Source organism: Doryrhamphus excisus, chromosome 15, assembly GCF_030265055.1.
Source record: "Doryrhamphus excisus isolate RoL2022-K1 chromosome 15, RoL_Dexc_1.0, whole genome shotgun sequence".
In the NCBI taxonomy this organism is placed as follows: Eukaryota; Metazoa; Chordata; class Actinopteri; order Syngnathiformes; family Syngnathidae; genus Doryrhamphus; species Doryrhamphus excisus.
The window spans coordinates 8,400,190-8,417,104 of record NC_080480.1 but is presented as its reverse complement, the minus strand read 5'-3'; the positions used below and the strand labels follow the sequence as shown (position 1 = coordinate 8,417,104).

The following is a 16,915-nucleotide window of genomic DNA, read 5'->3' as shown; positions in this document are numbered from 1 at the left end:
CTGTTATCAACTCTTAACCTGCAATGTCACTTCCTGTCTGCCCACCACTCTGCTCTCATAGCACCGGGACACATTTATAGCAACACATAAGAGCACAAGTGTTATTTATGTCTTATGTCTTATGTCTTACCTATGATGCTCATTTTCGGACCTTTGTATTGGGGATTTCTATAGAGCAGCTACACACGATAACCCACACAGAAAGTTTTGGATATCTTCCAGAATCTGCACCTATTCCAGCTGTATTTCCTTGGATTTTCAAAACAGTTTTCATCCATGCGGCTGTGATTGGTCACACTCCCAAGGCAAAAGAGTGCAGCAGAGTGTGGAAGAAGGCAGGCCTACTGCTTATACCGGGGCATGCCCATATAAGGAAGTTCAGCTGTGATGTCACAGTGAGCCGATGTTAGAAAAACTTCTCAGAGCCATCCCAAATGTCACTTCCAAATATGCAAACCTCATTATCTGAAACATTAGCATTGTTTAACATGAGAATATAATATTCGAACTACATTTGTAGGTCAGAAAAGTGGAAAAAGCATAATAGGCCCTATTTAAATGGCTTATTTTCTGTTATTATGTCTGCCATATTGGATAATACAAGTCTAAAGGTTATATGGTTGTCGTTTGATTAAATTTTTTTTTATATACATTTCATTTTTATATATATTTAAAATATTAATATTATATATATATTTTATATTAACATTTATATCCTAATTTATTTTATTCTCCCTTGAAAAGAAGTACAGTAGTATATTAAAATGGTTGAGGGATGTACTAGCCAAAATATGCGGGGAGGTTGTGAGGAGTTCAAAATCCTGGAGGGTCTGTACTACCAGATGTTCGTAAGGCAAGTCAAGTTTATATATCGAGCACAATTCATACACAAGGTAATTCAAGAGTAAGAGTACATAAATTGTACAAGAATTGTTCATTGAAAAGTTGATTTCCTGGCTTAAGCACAGTCCACAAATGTTCAATAGGATTGAGTGTGGAAGGAAGGTCATCCCAGAAGCTTAATGTTATCCACAAATGTGAATATTCACTTATTATTCTATGATGATTATTATGGTTATTGTTAATAATTTAGCTATTAATGATAATAATTCCATGTGATAAAACATTTATGGGACAGTAAATTGGTAAATTCGCTTTTTGGGAAGTCCATTTAGTCATTCCTATACTGCTTGATGTCATTCGGGTGTAGGCTGAGCTGGAGCCTATCTCAGCTGACTTTGGTTGAGAGGTGAAGTACACCCTGCAGTGGGTGACATATAAAATCTAATAGGTGGCGCCCCCCAGTGGTGCCCCAAAGTGTCATTCATTTAAACGTTTCTTTCCAGACATATTGAAGAGGGTACTGTATGTAAACGCGTGAATGTGAGTGAGTATAAAATCACACAATATTGAACAAATACAGTGTGCCTGTTTTAATAAATTGTTAGTTAGATAAGTCAATTTTAAATCTATAGCGCTTCTATATCATCTCATGGCACTTTACACATTGAGCATGTCTATAACCACTCTCCTTGCACATTCAACAAAATAAACAGAACCCTGCAGGAGACGGATGCAGGGAAAAATTCCCTCCCTGCAGAAGAGACAAAGGGTGTATTCTACGAAGCGAGTTTAGTGGGTTAGTGAACAGTGTTGAGTGGAAAGCCGGACTTGACTGTTCAGCGACGGTAACTGTCTTTTAATGCCGCTATATCACCATGGCAACTTAGGCTATAGTCATAACCTGGTCCTGACCAGGCTTTGCGCTTATAATTAGCTGCTCACGTTTCAAGGCTAGAACCAGGAGTATAATGCAATATTAAATATTGTAATTAGGCCGATGTTAGCAGATGTCAGTGTCACATCAGTCCTTGCGTGAGTACTCAGTACTCACAGACTAATTTTAACTAAAGTTATCTGTTAGTCTTGTCGAATTACAATATCTGCTGGAGGAATAAAGACCATGATAAATGAAAAGACCAGAAGGGTATAGGGCAGGGGTCTCAAACACACAGCCCGCGGGCCAAATTTGGCAGGACACTAGTTTGAGGCCCCCGCCTTGATATGAAAGTTTAATGTTAGTGCGGCCCGCGCAAGTTTGATATGGATGCTGTATGGCATCATGTACCCAGAAAAAATTATTACGTTTGATTAATGTTCATGTTAAAGGTTAAATAACTGTTAATAGTTATCCTCCCTATCCGTGTGGAAGTGGTACGTTTTTGGCTTTTTAAGTTTAAAGGAAATAACTTGGAGGCTACTGTTTAGGTCGCAAGCTCTCTAGTTCGCGAGTTAGCATGTGTCACAAGACCCTGCAGTTGCGCAATATGTTGTAAATAAAAAGAGTATATATGTGACTATAGTCGTGTTTTGTCATGTCTACAGGGCTCTAATAATGCTTTGTTCATTTTAATCTGAAAAAAATAATGTCTACCCACCAACTATATGTGGTTTCTTAAGTTTTTATTATTTGCCGTTTTATTATTATTATTATTATATTTATTTATTTATTACTGATTGATTGATTTTCTTTATTCTTGATTTGTTTATTTCTTTTTCATCTTATTTTGTGTAGAAAAATAAAAAGATATTTGAGAACAGTGGAATGTTTTATCAGAGCTTTTCTTGTAGAAAATCGGAACCAAAGTTTATTCATTTTTCTGTTTTTAATAAATGCGTTTTTTTTTTTTTTTTTTGGAAAACCTGATGCGGCCCAGCCTCGCACAGACCCTCGCTCCAGTGGCCCCCAGGTAAATTGAGTTTGAGACCCCTGGTATAGGGTATAACAATCAGCGTTAACTTGTTGCATGCCAGCGATCCGCCCTCGCTCTATTGGAGCGGGCAATGTTGCTTTTAGCAGTCATAATGTGATGGGAACTCCTCATAACACAACAAAATAATTACTTGGTCATCTTGTACAAAATAGGGGTGATTTCACTTGAAAGCGGAAGTAGAATAATATGACGCCACCTTCCATGTTAAACCAGCACTTAGCACTAGAGCCGAAAACTGGACTCAACAAAGTAAGTTGATAACAGCCATCGAAGTCCCACTCGGTTCTGTTTAAGGAATTTAGGTTTTGTTGAGTTGCATCTTGAGCACAAAGCCTGGGTTGTTTGAGACACTTTTGCAGAATACCCCCCTTTTAGGTCGGGTTGACATTAGTGAGACAGAGTGTAGATGGAGAAAGCAGTATAGAGGGATTGGGGGAAGGATGAGAAAACAATGTGTAGAGCAAGAACTGTATCAGTAACAGTACGATGATGATTGCATTAACAATGATGAGTCTGTTTTATTTACTTTTGATTGTATTACTACTACTGTAAACAATGGCTTGATGGGTTTGGGTCAACAGGGTTTTAGGGGGTTCCTTCCCAGTTGAACATTGTTGACCCATCTGCTGATTCATTATTCTTTGTTGAAGCTTCTGGATCCATCTGTTAGAGCCTGAGGTTCTCTCACAGTGCTTTATTATCCCTTATTTGTCGATACAAAAAGAAACTAAAATATAGAACCTGTCACCACTCCCACATGGATTTCCACAATTACTGGTGTGCCAGTTTTCATTTCCCTTGTTAGCCCTGCAATGTACTTTCTTTGTTTTCAGTTCCCCAACATGTCTTGTTCACCATATGATATTTATTTGCCTACAGTCGGACAGTTTGTTTACTGTTCAGTTTGTTCTTTGTTCCTTCCTACAAGCTGCCAACTGTGGCTTGAGAGTCTGGATCATTCGTGGCCGCCCAATAAAGTTTATTGCTTGTGTTTGAGGGCACCCACTGGCAAACCAAACTGTGGCACAATGCCAAGATGCATGGATATAATTAGACTGAAGGAGATAATCTGATTAATCTAATTCTAACTCAAAACAAGACCATATTTCAATAGTCTATGCAGATATTTCTTTCATAATCCTGTTGTAATACATACAATTTCTGTTAAAACAGATCTCTTAAAAACCATTCCATTCACCCTAAATTGGTAATAATTTATGAAAAGTGATAATACTGGAAAAATGTACAGCATACATAAACCACTGTTGTAAAACATCCCATATTTTTACTTGTTTAAGTCTATATGCTTCACTAATAATGTTTTTTCGTCAAATGTTAAAGGCAAACTGCACATTTGGGGGGAATTTTGCCCATCGTTCACAATCCTTGACACATTGTGAACATGAACACATATTTCTTTCCCTTTTCTGTGCATTCTAGCGCATGAAACAACTTAATATTAGCTAGCTAACAACAGACGTCATGGGAAGTACCTATTTTGACGCTAAAGCCCTCACAGAAAAACTCAAAATGAAACACCAACAGTGTTCCTTTTACATACCTGACTGGTATATTAACCAAGCTACAGCGATATTGTAATTGTAGCAGCTAACATGAAAAGCTATTTTTATCTGCCGGACTAGCACGATGCCTCACTAAGCGCTCATCTCAGCGTCATTCAAAGACAAACAAGTGGATACCTAGCTCTTAATTTCGCTATAAAGACGCAACAAGATGCTTGTTTGCCGTCAGAAACACGAGGACTGGGTCTTGTGCTGGAAGACACAGCCATCCCAAGGAGAGCGGATGTCATAAGTGTTGTCGCTGTATCTATGCTGCTGTTGCTGACGGAACTAGCATAAATATGTGGGGGAGAAGATATATTTACAAGATATGGGCATACCAATTCATCATGGTCACGTATGGTCCAAGAATGTAAACCCCCACAAGATGCAGGGGTCTATTCTAATCTTGTTCTGTTAAAAGAAACCCACACTAAAAATTCTGGCCCCCACTATATTTAGTCAACTGTTGTTCCAACATTTAACAGTAATTTGTCAATGTTTGAAGAGGTTTGGTTAAAAACTGCAGCACTGTTTTGAATTTTGATCTAAATCACCTTGATATCATGCATCAGACTGATTCAAAATGAATAAGGTCCTTTCTTAAATAAAAGAACAATAGCCGCTGAAAGCTTGAAGAACAGTTGGTAATTGCTAGAGAAAAAAAAAACACTACGGACAAAGCAGCCTAGGTTCAAATCCAATAAAACAACTACATCTATCTGCATGGCTAGTCTGGGAATAGACATAATCCCTGTCTGAGAGCTGCCCCACAAAACCTTCATTTGCAGCAACTAGTTGCCATCTTATTTCTTAGATATAATATGCAGCTCGCTTATCCTTGCGTGTGTGTAATGTGTGTCAGTGTGCTAATCCTCAATGACACAAGCATGCAGGAAAGATAGGCCGAAGTGTAAAAACTAAAGCTGCATCCACCCCCACATCCAAGCGTAATAAAAAAGACAGATTACTGAATAGCAGTGCATATATTATTATGCCAACATGTGAAAGAAAATGCTTAATAAATACACTGAAGATAAATTAGACAGTGGCCCGGAAAATAGAGCAAGGCACCATGTATCTGGCTAAATGAGACATGTTATGTGCTATATAAATTACCTAAATTAATGCAAAGTGACGAGAAAATTGTATATCTGGAGAATTTACTGCTACAGTAGAACGTGTTTAAGTCGGACATACCTCGGATTGATTGACTAAAGTCGACATACCGAACTGTAAACAAACCAGCCATTGATTGTACAATTATTTGTGACTTTTGCCAGAGACATAAGGAGAACGGGTAATAAAGGATTTTTGAACCTACGGCATATTGTATTCCTCCATTCATGAAAAATGTTTGGCTAAGAAGTCCATCCATCCATTTTCTATAACGCTTATCCTCATTAGGGTTGGAACAGGTATGCTGGAGCCTATCCCAGCTGACTTTCGGTGAGAGGTGGGGTACACCCTAGACTAGTCGTCAGCCAATCGCAGGGCACATATAGACAAACAACCATTCACACTCACACTCATATGTACCTATGGACAATTTGGAGTCGCCAATTAACCTAGCATTTTTTGGAGTGTGGGAGGAAACTGGAGTACCCGGAGAAAACCCATGCACGCACAAGGAGAACATGCAAACCCCACATAGAGAATTGAACCCAGGTCTTCCTGATCTCCTGACTGTGTGGCCAACATGCCACTCATCCGCCACTCATCTACCGTGCAGCCATGGCTAAGAAGTCAACCACAAAAAAATAATTCACAACCTGAACTGGGGCAAGTGAGGCCTGCAATTCTTTGGATGTTTTGTGGGGTCTTTTGTGACCTCTTGGATGAGTCGTCGCAGAGCATTCGGGGTAATTCTGGTTGGCGACTGCCCCTGGGAAGGTTCACCACTGTTCCATGTTGCCAGCCATTTGTGGATAATGGCTCTCATTGTGGTTTGGTGGAGTCCCAAAGCTTTAGCAATGGCTTTATAACCTTTTCCAGACTGACAGATCTCAGTTCATCTCAGTTATGTTTTAACAGAGGGGCAGTCAACTTTTTCCATAGAGGGCAACGAAGGGTTGGATTTTTTTTTCTCCTGTAATAATAAAAAGTGATTTTGTTATTGACTAACACTTTTTCACACCACTGTTATTGAGGCCAGCTTAAATGGGTTTTCCACTCCAGTAGTAAGCAGTGTTGGGAGTAACAGCATTAAACATTCACATTCCAGGTCAATTACATTTTTTACTCCTATGTGACTTGTATCTGATTTTTTTTAACAGTACAATTCAGATTTTTTTCCCATACATTCATTCATTCATTTTCTACCGCTTATCCTGACAAGGGTCACGGGGGTGCTGGAGCCTATCCTGCCACTTCAAACGCTGTTACCGTTATTGACAGTGAAATGTCCTGTGTTATGTATATCAACAATCTGGATATCGCTTCTGTGCCATAGTTCACTACTAATACACAGGAAGCTAAACAGCTAGTCACGAAAGAGTAATGCTGTTACTATTTGCACAACACTAGTGGTATGTGTTGATTGATACTGATATTGTCACATTCATGCTGTACATCTATTTAGCACCATTTAACACCATTGCAGATGTTTCACAGCCCCTGGCAGATGATGTTATTGACATTTGGCTTCCTGCTTGTGTAGCATGAGCACTGAATGCCCAGTCATCTTGATAAAAAAAAGCAAGGATCTCTGCCCCCTCCGGTCACATCCTGTTGTGGTTCTGGTAGTTACCGGGAAATGCGTGAAAGAAGAAACTGATTTCATGTCTGATCCCTGAGTCACTCGTGGCAGTCTGTAGCAAGAAAACATGACTCAGCACTGGCAGCTCATTCATGTGAATCACGCACACACATGTGCACGCACACACAAACACACACACACACACACACACACACACACACCATCTGCCGTCAGTTACTGCTCCATCTGACCTCCTCTATCCTTGATAGCAATAGAAAGGGTGGGCTCAAACAGATTTGGCTGACTCCCCCACCTTGTTCATATGCTAATGATGATGCAAAAAGCCCAGCCTTAATACGTATATTATATGCTCCTTTCTGCATCCATGGCTGTTCAAAATATCCGACTTTCCACACATCTGTACAGAGGAACATTGTGAAGTTCTGCATTGAATGTCTTGCACATACATATGTGAATATGTGCACTTGGTGACAACCCCACACAATGAAAATAAAAAAACTCAGATTATCACCACACTAATGGCTTCCTTGCCTATGCACCATCTCTCAACAAAGCTAACAAAGCGTCTGTCCTACAACGGTGTAATCTGTTGTGTTCGCCATGTAAAAGCAAGCGTTGTCCTTGTACATGCAGGCTCAAAACAACACAAATGTAACGTATAGAGTCTGAACATTCACAAACCAGGATTAATAACTGGTGTCAGTGCAAGCTTTGTTATATATTTTTGCATATGTACAAAATAAAAGTGCCCCACTTCCTGAGACAGCACAGATGGACAACCCAATTACTGCTGAACAATGATTTAATGCTACCATCTGACATACAAATGGAATGTATGCAAATGATGTGGATAGCATACAAAGTGGTATATCTCAGATTACTCCTCGCAAGAGTTACATGAAAACTAAAAGGGTAGTATTTACATTCTGCACTTCAGTCAAGACAAGGATGTTACAAGACTCAACAAACAGCTATCAATCTCTACGGTTACATGCAGTAATATTCCAGTTAAGGTCAATATTCCGGTTTCTGAAACAAGGGGAATAATGCATTTACATGCATGAGCAAACAGGGTTATTCCTGTATACATGGTAATTGTAAACAATTGGGATATCCCGATCACAACAACGACGCACAAACAATGTCTCAATGCACGGAGAATGTTGTAACGCAATGCCGCTTCTTGAATGATGAACAACCCGGGACATTTCACCACATTAATGAGATGGTTAGTTTCCTCCTCGCTCCAAATATCTAAACCCCAAAAATATTTTGTTTTTTAAAAACTGGAATATGAGCATACTCCTGTTTTTCAAAAGGGTTATTGGTGCATGTAAACATAGCCAATGTCTGAACAACTGGCAACAAACAAAGTACAACCCTAAATGGGCCTGGCATGATGAATTTTGCTGGACAATAATTGTCCTACAAATTACTATCAAAATGACTTTGAGACCGTTTTCTCATTAATGCAGTGATAATATATGGAATTTAACACTGGAATTGGAATGTAAAGCACATCAAATATATTCAACAAACATAAAAAAATGTACAAAAAAATCAATTGAAAATAAAATGTCTCTGGCTGATATTAACAGGTGGTAAAAGGCAATATGGTGTAAATGCACACAGCATGTTCTGCTAAACTAAGCTAACCCTGCTAGCTTCCATTCACGCTCCACAAGGGGAGTTTTAGTCTGCATGATGTCATCCAGCTATGATTGAGCGGTCTGTCTGGGGAAATACTTTCTGTATGCACGTCAATATTTTAGAGGTCGGCAAAATTACCGTGTTTGTTTTTATGATTGATTCATTGATTATCTTGACGGGGCAACTTTGAAGGATTATAATAAAATGCAAACATTTTGTATTCACTTGTGCACTGACAAAATACGTTTTGGGTAAATGACTGTTGGACTTTGGTAATGGTGGCATTCGTCACAGTGTTGCCATGAGGTAATTACGTTTCTCACAGCTAGCGTTGAACCTTAAACAAAAACACTGGGAACTGTCCTCAAGGGTATCCCCCACTCCAAACACAGACATACACACATTTGAGAAATGACAACAGGAAACACATGGGATCGAAAATACCAGTAGCAATGGAAGAATGGGTCCTTTCAGTAAAGAACTGTTTAGTCATTTACAAAGCTCAGAAAAAAGACAAATGTGCAGTAATTTGTTGATTTCTTAATGAAGAAGGTCTTTTGGCTTTTTTTTTTTTTTTTTACACACTTCCTTATGCAACCCGCCCATTTATCCGAGTTTGGGACACGAGACACTCCAATAGCTAGGGATTGGGGCTCTAGCCCAGTGATTTTCAACCTTTTTTGAGCCACGGCACGTTTTTTACATTGGAAAAATCTTGTAGCACACCACTAACCAAAAATGTTACAAAATGTCACCACGACCTCACACATGCATCAATAAGTCTATTGGAGGAACAAGGTAGGTGTTGCCACACGGACCAATATTACATTGCTCTGCCAGTCTTTACACCACAGACACTCCACAGTAGCCACGTTTTTACATGACGACTTTTTCTCTTTCCGAATGACCTGTCGGGAAACAGTGGTATCCATAGAAAGAATATTCCAATCTCTTGTCTACATGGGCCGTGAAAATCAACCAGAATAGTCAATAGGGCATGCGCAGTAAAACGTAAACATCAACATCACGTGATACCGGCTTCCCCAAGTTTTTCTTTCACTTGTTGGAATAACTCCATATTGCCAGTTTTTCGTCTGTCCAGTCTTGAAATTTAGTTTGAATCAAAAACAAACTTTGCTTAGTCCAGTGCCGATTGCTGGCCTCCATTTTTAAAACTGAAGAATGTCTGGATTCGTGTGTTACGTCATATCTGAGCATGCGCTGAAAGAACGCACCCGGGTTAAATTTAAACAGGAAAAAATCAAATTTAATCTTGCTAATATTTTATAATTAAACTCAGGACATGTTTTATATAGGTATATATTTTCATTTTTAATAAAACTGCACTTGTGAATGGCGTATAGAAGGGTTTAGATTCTGTTTCACAGATGGCGCTAATGCATACGAAAGCTGCTTGCCAACCGCCAACAAACAACAGAAGAAGAAAAACACCACGAAGAAGAACACACCCTGACAGCTTTCCGTTTGAGCGGGCACAAGATACCTCAATCGGATTGGTTAAAGGAATATTCCATCCCTGTTCAATTCTTTCCGTTTGAGCAAATAAACCAAATGCAATTGGAATATTTGGGTTCATGTATACTATTGACATAATGGCTATTGACATAATATTTGCAAATGATGATTAATAAATGTTAATTATAAAAAGTGATATTGGATAATTCCTCACGGCACACCTGACGGTTTCTCAAGGTACACTAGTGTGCCGCGCCACAGTGGTTGAAAATCACTGCTCTAGCCAGTAATACAGTACAGTATAACCCGCACGAAAGGCAGCAAAGTACAGCGGAACCTCAGTTAGCATCCGTCCTGGTTAGTGTACATTTGGGTTGAAAATTTATATAAAAATTCTGGTCAGCATACTATATGGTGCATTATTATTCCATTGCATGAGTCCAACTGTATTTTTTAGCACAAAACAGCAGTGTGTTAGCACGGAAACCAGAACCAGAAGTCACTGTTCCCTCCTTCGCTTTTATGATGTCATCAGCCGTTGACACAGCAGTTTTTTAAGTAACCATTACGTCACAAGTAACCCCAACAAAGCGCCAGCATTTTGATAAAGAAGTTGACAAACGCTATTGAAATGAAAAAATACAACAGAATCTCTGAAGTAGGGTTCAATATTAATAAATGTAATATTTTAGTACTTACCGCATAGAACACCTGTTGATGACTTTCTAAATGTGCTTTTTTACCATTATTAGAGCCCTGTAGACATGAAACAACACCCCTACAGTTACATTTACACTATTAGTCTTTGTTTTCACCATGTTGCAAGACACGAGATCACTGCAGGGACACAAGAGACGGCCACGGCATAGCATGCTGGCAAGCTAACTAGTTAACCTCCATTTTATTTATTGTTAACTTTAGGAATGCTTTTCACGCAGAGTCAGGAAGAAGGTGAAAGTAAGAAACCCAAACTTTACCACTTCCACACAAGATGGGAGGATAACTTTTTTCCCCACTTTTTTCATGATATCAACATATCATGTCGGACATGTCATGGCTGACTCCATGCAGGGTGATGTTAATGTCATGTCCCATCAATGGTGTCAATTAACACACATTTTCATCATTCGTCATGTTGGGGTCATGTGAGCATTCTGCAACAGGTCAGGGGGGGGACTGCGAGAAAAGCCAAACCAGAATAAGTGTAGTATTTTATAGCGCACGTTTGAATCCTGTATGCTAAATCAACAGATCGCTTGGCAGATGGTTCAAGGCTTCCATTTGCATATGCTAATGACTCTCAGGTATCTGAAACACAGTGTGTCATGTGTTAGTGTTGGGAAACCTGGAATAATTAAACTATAGATAAGGCTGAAATGCTCATATGGCGGCAATTCATGCATTTTGTATGTGAGTTGTGAGACATCAGACAACTTAACTTTAAGTATCTTGGAAATGAAATTACCTACACCACTGGGTTAGCGATATCTATGCTGCATGCTAAGAATGATTAACAAGCGCCTGTGGTGCTGAAGCGTGATAAGACATTAAAAGACAATTGCTGTCAGGGGTACTAAACAAATGAAATAATTTGCATGGATGTGATGAAATCACTCACAGTTCCCCTGACCTCTTTCCTTGTTCCGTGCTAGTTCCATGAACTGACTGACTGACTCAATACGCTTCTCTGGTTATTTGTTTTAACTTTTAATATATAGTACAGGTATATAGTTATATTATCTATTACGCAGATGTGCTCTTCTGACAAGATGGGTTGAACTCCCGCATGACAACATGACTGTTTAGGGTTGTAAACATGTCACAGGACAGCTTCAAAATGCTTGGCACACACACAAGGGTGTCATAAGGCCTTAGCCCCGACAAAATGGAAAGCTGTTAATATCATCAAGGACGACAGTCAAGCAGCCTGCACTCTACTCTCTCTTGCCATCTGGAAACCTGAGTCACTAAATCACACAACATCTTCTTTCCAACTTGCAAACAGACTCTGCCTGCAACACTTTTTCACAGCTAATACTGAAAACAGAACACAAAACAAAAGACCGACAGGTGAACGTGCATTTGTATGAATCTGTCATATCAAAAATCAAAAGCACTTTTGTTGACATAAAATTTTAAATCCAAAGCTATCTTTCATTCATTCATTCATTTTCTACCGTTTATGCTCACAAGGGTCACGGGGGGTGCTGGAGCCTATCCCAGCTGTCTTCGGGCAAGAGGCGGGGTACACACCCTGGACTGGTCGCCAGCCAATCACAGGGCACATATAGACAAACAACCATTCACATTCACATTCATACCTATGGACAATTTGGAGTCGCCAATTAACCTAGCATGTTTTTGGAATGTGGGAGGAAACCGAAGTACTCGGAGAAAACCCACGCATGCACGGGGAGAACATGCAAACCCACACAGAGATGGCCGAGTGTGGGATTGAACTCAGGTCTCCTAGCTGTGAGGTCTGCTCGCTAACTACTTGACCTAACTAGCCCAAAGAGATCTTTTTTTTAATGAATATTGTCCACTTCCTGACTATCGTTAAGCATGAAATGACAACAACTACTGCCTGGATCAACTGCAGTCATACAGTGACTTCCTGTTCAGTGCTAAATAAGCTCCAAAATTAAAAGCAGGGAAGTATCATCCTGAAACTATTTTTTGGTTGCTTTTATTAGATTGTCGTCCACCAGAAGAAAGATTGAGTGTACGTATGAAAGCTTTATTGCAGCAGGTCTGTCAGATAAGAGGCAAACACAACTGCTCCTACAGCCTTGGGCTGGGCAAGATGAACTAAAACTAATATACTGAACCTACGTATATATATATATATATGTATATATGATATATACCCCAATATACCCCAATAACCTTTCCACAATAATTCCACAAAGTGAGTTTAGACAATGTCAAAGAGAGACAAACAAAATTAGTAAAACCTTCATTAGGTTTAGAACGACAAATAAACTTGATTCTTAAATAACTACAATCTTGGCTAGTCCCTTTCAAAGTCTGGACAGCGTAATAATTACATTCAGACTACTTGTTTACTTGGGGGGGGGGGGGGTGGACGTCTCAGGAGCAACCGCTGCTGCTCAATGACAACACACAAACTGAACAACAATACGTATTTTCACTTTACTTTCTCACTTTTATTTTCCACAAATACCAGAAAACAGTCCAATGATGCAAAAAAGGAACTTTTGAGAAAATATGTTGCCACAAGGGTTTGGAATGTCACCAGATTTAGCGACAGAGTCACCAAGCTGGCAATCATAACATCAATATATCACACAGCCCTAGCTTCTTCAGTATGATTGAAATTAGATTCTTATTACATAACTTTATTTTTATGTGTGATATTACATATTGCTACAGAACATGTAGTTAGAAATGTTTCAATGAAATAATAAAGGCAAAGTACAATCACTTTTTTAGAATTATGCCTTAAATATATTTACACAATTCAATATAATTTAGTATCCCACCCCTACAGCAGGCTCACGGTGGGAATGAACTGGCCAACAATCAGTCTGAATAAAATGATTATATTACAAAGGTCTGGCACTTCAAGTGCTGTGTGCTTGCGCCTTTAATTAGCACATACGAGTGATCTAATTAACTAATGAGTGACATGGTGGGAGGGATTTTAATCAGAGTAGCACTAAACCCAGACTATGGGCTACAAAGTTAGGCAGATTAACGTTGGATTACACCCATCTGCACCGCCACTGTTGAGGAACAAAAGTCAGTGGGGGTGGGCAGAGGACAAAATATGCCGAAAGAACATCTCAAACACCAAACTGTAGTGGAGGAAGCCATGTTTGCAGACACAATAACCTGTTTGCTACTTTGATGATTTGAAACAAAATCATTACTTCCAGGGTGTATTCTAAAAAAAAGGTTAGTGACTATGGTTATTTATTTTGAACTGCACGGCTGACCATGATGATTCAAATATATATAGACGATAGCTGGACATTGGATGATGGATAGGTACTGTAAATGGATGATGGGTGGGACGGATGAATGGATGATGAATGAATAGATGGAAAGATGGATTCATGCATGACATAGATACATGTAAATATGATATTTGAATTATGACCGGACAAATAAGTCCATGGATGACAGATGGAAGAATGACTGACGGATGAACAGATAAATCCATGGATGACGGAAAATGACAACATTTGAATGATGGCTGGCTGGATAAGTCAATGGATGACAGATGGATGTTGATAATGGATAGATACATGGATGTTTGGATAGATGGAGAAAAGGCTATATAAAAGGATAGAGAGATTGATAAATGCACTATGGATGCATTCTTGATGATAGCTGGATGGAGGGCAAATGATAGCTGATTGATGGCTGATTAGATCAGTAAATGGTTAATGGATTCTCAGGGCATTCAATGGATCGCATCGTCATCATCATTTGAATGGGATATCAACTAATGTGATACAACCCAAACGACCATCGTTGGTGGGCAGAGGCCCCACTCCATTGTATCCTAACGATCGTCACGGGACACCACTAAAGAGCCAACCGTTTCTGTCTGGACCAACCTCCTCATTTAGAGGATAAATAGATTGGATCTTGCACCAGGTTCTTAGACTAGAACTGTCCTATCTAGTCTGACTGGTGTGTGATCACACCAAGTCTGAACATGAAATAGACTAGAACTGTCCTATCTAGGTGTGTGATCACACCAAGTCTGAACATGAAATAGACTAGAGCTGTCCTATCTAGTCTGACAGTTCATGAACTAATGAAGCCTGCTCGGATGAGAGGCGAAACGTCTTCTAAGACAATCTGAACAGTCCGGTTGCGATTGGTTGAATGCCCTGAGAACACAATGACCTGGATACATGAGAATATTCACTGGATGATGGATGGAAAGATGGATTATAGGATTGGTTGACATGAGAAAGATAAAAGGAATGGATGGCTGGATGGGTAAATATATTGGATGTAGGATGTTTGGATGGGTAGTAGATAAATGGAGGATGCATGGACGAATGATGGATGTTGGCTGACTGTAAATAATGGGTGGATGCTTGAATGTATGGATAGATCCAAAACTGGACAGATTAAAGGATAGAGAGATGAGATTAATGAATGGACTACAAATGGATGGTTGATGGTTGGATGGATGAATTGATGGATGTCAGATGGATTCATGATGATGTTTAGATGGATGGTAGATAAATGGTTTGTGGCTGGACGAATGATGGATGGTTAAGTCAATGGATGACAGATTGATGTTAGTAATGGATGTTTGGATAGAGGATAAAGGACGGGGATATGACAAGATTGATGAATGTACTACGGATGGGACAATCGTTGATGGTTGGATGAACGACAGATGGACAAATGATGATGTTTAGAAGTCAAACCCGTGCCATGGAGGGCTGAGCCACTGTAGGTTTTCTTTCGATCAACACCTCCTTCAATTTGGTGGAAGGACCTCATCAGTTAATTCACCTGCAGTGCCTCGGCCCTCCATTGACACATGTGGCTTAGTGGATAGGTAAATGCAATGTGGATGGATAGACAGAAGAACTGATGATGATAGATAGACAGAAACGATACACAGAGAACACACACAAACACATTCAGAGCCACTATGGCGTTATAGATGTAGGAAGGGGCGTATGTTGTCATTTATTGTGAGATAATCCCGTCATTTCCTCACAAAGGATTTGCTTCCTGTCAAAACAACTGGTCACCACCAGCTTGGCTTGAACAGTTAAAAGTAATTTCCACATACAATGGCACACACACACACACACTGCTTGAATTGGGAGTTAGGCTATTATTCTATCATTGTAACTGTAAAACTGTCAGTGTGCTTTCCATTCAGACATAAATTTAATACAGATAATAAAACACAATGTTTATTCAGTATTCACAACGGTTTACATAGTAATCCTCCTCTTCATTTTCTAAGATAATGATTAGCAATACTAATATACCTGAGCCATGGTGATATTGTTGAGTGTATTATGCATAGTTATATAAATAAGAGACTTACCTGTGTAATTGTTTTCAGTTCAGCGTGGATACAAATGGCGTCATTAATGGCAAATAATAGGTCGGTCACGGTCGGGGTGATGTCAAGCCCTCGCTGCTTGTTCTCCTGTAAATACATCGGCAGAAAACCTCCTGGAACCCGACTTCCACGCCCCAGTCATTGCTGGGTGTTTTCATGTTCTTATCGGTGACGAAAAAGGCGATAGTAGATACTATGGCGGCGGATGTCTTTACCGGTGAAATGTACGCTTGACGTCTGGGAAGCTCCACTGGCACGAGCCTCCTCTGGCGAAGGGAGGGTGATGAATTATTCATGAAGGGGCGTGGTCTTCGTGTCCCACTGCTGCTGACAACAAGAGGCGGTGGGCGGAAGTTAGGGGTGGGTGATACTGCAAATGATGGAATCGATGTGATACCAAGTAAATGCAACACTGTACCTGTATTGATACTGATACTTTTTACAACGTCAATGAATGGTTATGTGATTTTTGCCAAAGAATTTCATCATTCTGCTAAAATATTTTCCCCATAAATAAGTTTTAAAAGTTTGTTCTTTATTTTCACATTAGAATTGGTTCTCCAATTTCGTTGTACATCTTGTATAATGACAATAAAGGCCATTCCAGAATCCGACCAGCTGCTTTTTCCATGTCTACTATTGTTGTTATTTATAAACA

General features: G+C 39.5%; 1 protein-coding gene across 4 annotated transcripts in view; it reads right to left on the bottom strand.

Annotated features, from left to right (window-relative positions):
• The window catches only part of tanc2a (tetratricopeptide repeat, ankyrin repeat and coiled-coil containing 2a), a 49,517-nt gene extending 32,987 nt beyond the window's left edge, over window positions 1-16,530 (bottom strand). For 3 of the 4 annotated variants that reach the window (XM_058049171.1, XM_058049174.1, XM_058049176.1), the window contains exon 1: window positions 16,240-16,530. The gene's annotated coding sequence lies outside the window, so the exon portion shown is untranslated. Of the gene's footprint in view, window positions 1-130; window positions 305-16,239 lie in introns of those variants that run through there. The other variant, XM_058049173.1, reaches the window with a different exon arrangement.
• Window positions 16,531-16,915: the final 385 nt, after the last annotated feature.